This window comes from Miscanthus floridulus, chromosome 8, assembly GCF_019320115.1.
Source record: "Miscanthus floridulus cultivar M001 chromosome 8, ASM1932011v1, whole genome shotgun sequence".
Taxonomy (NCBI): domain Eukaryota; kingdom Viridiplantae; phylum Streptophyta; class Magnoliopsida; order Poales; family Poaceae; genus Miscanthus; species Miscanthus floridulus.
Genome location: NC_089587.1, coordinates 56827022 through 56831451, shown reverse-complemented (window position 1 = coordinate 56831451; position 4430 = coordinate 56827022). Strand labels below are relative to the sequence as shown.

The window sequence follows — 4430 nt, the reverse complement described above, 5'->3', positions numbered from 1 at the left end:
GACAAGACATGGGCCGCACCATCAGAGGTGGCCCAACCCACAAGATCAAGGCGTGCATGGCGCTGCTTGGCGTGCACTATAAGATATTGTATAGTACCAAATAGGCTACTTTCCTTGTAACCCTACCCCTCTAGAGTATATAAGGAGAGGTAGAGGTCCCCTAGCGGATGGGCTACATCATGATCCATACATCTCAATACAATACATCAAAACACAGGATGTAGGTATTATGTCATACTGCTGGCCGAACCTGTCTAAATCTTGTGTCTTGGTGCTTGTATTACCATCTCGCTCCTGATCTCGCTCACCTCTACAAAAAATCTACCATCGTGGGATACCCCTCGATGGACTATCGAGCATCTTTTGTTGACACCGAGCGTGCCAGAAACGAGTGTTGGCTTGAAATTTTGTCCCGTGCTAAGGGCACACGAGCAAGCCAGAAGGGTCCGCTCGATAGAGCTAGAGATCCGCCTAGCTTCAGCATAGGGGTGATCGATTCTGCACACTCCTCCCGAGACATACTAGTCAATTTGACCCTACAATTGACAAGGAGCGAAAGTTTATCAGTAATTTTGGACGAAACGTGCCGGTGTTGCCAGACAGTCCCAAATATGCGGCTCTTAGAGCCAATATGGAAGGAGATTGACTAAATAGTCGATTCCAGCATATTCATAAGAATAAATCAGTTAAAGCTCATAGAGTTGTGTAAGAAGAATCGGTTATCATTCAGGATGAATATCATTATTTAGACAAATATTTGGTCAATGGCAAAAGAATGTCAACAATGATTAATTTATGCTAAACCAATGACTGCAAGTAATCGAACCCCTTTTATATGAAAGAAACAGTTCATCACCATTCAACCATTTAATAAAGATAAATCTAATGAACATATTAGATCTCATCTATCACTATGACCAGTGGGGCATGAGGCAGAATCATGCAGGCCATAGAAACAACAATAGACTCAATGACCCTAACTTATCACTAATATCAGTGGGACATGAGGCAGAATCATGCAGGCCATAATACAATAATAAGATCATGGGGCTAACACATCTTTCTACCAATCCCTATTTCAATGATCTTGTGATGTGAACTATTCGTGAAAGCGCTCGATATCGGCTAAAATAGCCAATTTAGGCATAGCGCACAGTTAAGGTCATGCCCTCTCATGAATAGATCTACCAAATAACGATCCCCACTCTATGGTGCTAACAGTGGGGTGTGAGGTAGAATCACACAGGCCATGATAACGGACCATGAAATAGTTTTCGCTAGCCAATAGATCTACTCAAGATCAGACATGCCCTAACCGCACGCTATGCATGATCAAGATTGATATAAAACAACCGATAAAACATAACTCATCGTTTAAAATGCATATTAGATCAGTTTAGATTAACAAACGATGGGCTAAATAAGATATAAGTCGAATCTAGATCAATCCCAATAGGGCGAAGTGATATTGTTGTAATTAAATAAATAATGGAAGCAATAAGCAATATCGGTAACTTAATGAATCTATCTAAAGGAACGCCACCCTTAGATAGAGCCGATAACTTGACCTTAATCTAGTTTGACCTATGGAGGTCCACTGAATCGATGCAGCCTTACTTGAACTAGACAAGAATCGATAACTAACTTATACCAGAGTCATAGTGGAGGTCGACCGAATCGATGCAGCCGTACGAACAAAGGTATAAGCCATGACGGTACTTACAGACAAGCAGTGGAGGTTAACTAGATCGATGCAGTCATACTTGCTGAAGAACTCGGTGAGATCTACTCTACTCCTACTCCTAAGGGGTGGCCGGAGCCGAAAAAAGTAAGTAACTTGTATTAGATTGATTATGTGTCCTTACAATAGTCGGGGTTTGACATTTATACCCAGAGCCCAAAAGCGAATCCTACTCGAGTATGACTCAGTATAATCTTTGGTACGAAGAAAACATTCCTATTTTAAGATAACTTGGACCCTAATCTTTCTCTTTTTGTAGAGTCTAGCATGTATCTTTCCGACACCAATCATATCTCATCATCGTTATCTGTTGACGTCATTCAGAAAGAACTAATCCCAGTGTCGCATCTGAACTGGCTGATATCAATCCTTATGCAATTGACTCCTTGATCAGCATAATCTTGGAAGCCTATGAGTTCCCGTGCTCTTCTTCCAAATTTTGGTGTAAACAATCTCCTAAAATCTTCTCATATATTACCTTAGGCATGATGGTGGCACTCGCTCCAAAGTCACAAACAATTTCCTAGAAAATGTGAGGTCCTATGGCGATCGGGATGGCAGGTCTCCCTAGGTCGCCTTTCTTGTCAGGTAGGGAATAATCAATCTACCTTCCCGTTGATGGCTCCATGTAGCGGTAAGCTATATTGTGAATATCGACAAGATTTACAGTTTCTAGATCTTCCAGCTATCCCAGAATCTTACCTTTGTCGAATAGAGGAACAACAGCCGCCAACTGAGCTATTTATGATTCTATCATTTTATTAAAGCTATGCTGGTTCTTAATGGCAGAAGCAAAGCTATCCATTCTATTGATTAGCCAGCACTTAATTCTCTCAAGGGTGGTTGATTGAAATTATTATAATTGTTACCTTGAGGGTTACCTTGGTAATTCCCTTGGTAGTTCAGCCTCTATTGTTGGTTCCATCCTTGATTCTGTTAAGGATGAAAGTAGTTGTTATTGATGAAGTTCACATTCTCATGGGTTTCAAGATAGTTGTTCCCTGAATGCCCAATGTTGCCACACACTTCACATGTCATGCGAGAATCATGAATGTGCATGACTTGCTTCTCATTGGCTCGATCTTCAAGCTTCTTCATCAGTAGGTCCATCTTGGCAAACAACATGTCTACCTCCTTGAGTTGATGCATACACCCACCTCTCTTGCGGGTCTGAAGACGTTCTTCATTCCAACCTTGATTGGAGGCCATCTTCTCTACAAGAGCTATTGCAATTGGGATTATGAGTGATAGGAAAGCACCTCTAGCAGCAACATCCATAGTCTCACGGGCACTATTGGTCAACCCATGATAGAAAGTCTACATGAGTAGCCACTTCTCCATCCCATGATGAGGACATTCTACATTGTAGTCTTGAAAACGTTCCCATGCCTTAGGGACAGATTCATCATGTTCTTGCTGAAAGCTTGAAATTCTTCCATGTAGAGCATTGGTCTTTCTGTAGGAAAGAACTTGTCTAGGAAGGCAGTGGAGCAGTTATCCCATGTAGTGTTTCTATCTTTGTTGGTGTAGAACCATTGCTTCGCCTTCCCTAGAAGTGAGAATCAGGAGAGGCAAAGTAGTATGGCATCTTGGGTCACTCCTTTGATGGTGAAAGTGCTACAAATCTCTAGGAAGTGTTGGAGATGTGCACTCGCATCTTCATGTGCCTTCCTATAAAACTGGCTTGCTTGCGCCATATTGATGAGAGTTGGCTTGAGCTCGAATCCATTGTCTCCAACATTGATTGTTGGTCCAGTATGAATGTTGGCTGTAGTTGGAGCAGAGAACTCATGGAGAGTCTTATTGGCCATGGCTTCAAATTCTGGTGTTAAGCTTCACTCTGTCTGGTTGTCTTATGATTCTAAAGCTAAGACCTTCTTGAGTTTGGCTCTAGTTCTCCTAATTAATGCTTCTGGATCTTCAATGTAGTTTGTCAAAAGGTCAAAACCGGTCATACATTACCATGCATAAGATACACAAGTAGACAAAACAAGGATAAGCCTGGTTGAGCAGAGATCAATGGTTATCTCGATCACATCAATAAGTATAAGTTTATCAATACTTCCTTTGCCTAGCTACCTTCCCTCGCAATGGTGCTAGAAATGCTTGTTGACATTTATTAATGTCGCTACTATGAAAAAGGTTGTGAATTTAATCTCTAGCAACGATGCCAGAAATGCTGGTTGGTAATTACTTGTGACTTGAAAGAATAAATATATGAAAGAAAAGGATCTGCAAGCGCACATATAATATACCATTGTAGCACTTCACCCGGGAGTATTCCTGGTATTGTTATTTTTATTTTTACCATAGGGAAGGTCTGGCATGAACATGTATCGATGACTTATACTATTGATGGAGAAGTAAACCATAACCAATTTCTACTCACAATAGAGGTAAGTCATAGGATAGAATATGTATATGATAAGTACTGATCAATGATAAATCACTCAGAGTACTCCTTTCTATGGCATTAGCATGGCTAAGAAGAATATTAGAGGGATAATTCCTAAGTCATTCTTAATTACAAGTCAAAGCATACAATGATTAGTGCAATTACACCTAGTAATCATGGCTAAAATCAACTTCATATCTACACATAAGGGACATTACTAAGGAAGATTAAGAACAGAGCTTGTCTTCCTTCGTAACCGGACCCTACTTGCACCTATATTCAGGGAGTGGACTA

At 40.8% G+C, this 4430-nt stretch overlaps 1 non-coding gene across 1 annotated transcript; it reads left to right on the top strand.

Annotated features, from left to right (window-relative positions):
* The first annotated feature begins 3080 nt into the window (after positions 1–3080).
* Positions 3081–3189, top strand: LOC136478609 (small nucleolar RNA R71). Its single transcript, XR_010764332.1, has one exon. It is a non-coding gene; the product is annotated as a small nucleolar RNA R71 (small nucleolar RNA).
* The last annotated feature ends 1241 nt before the right edge of the window (positions 3190–4430 follow it).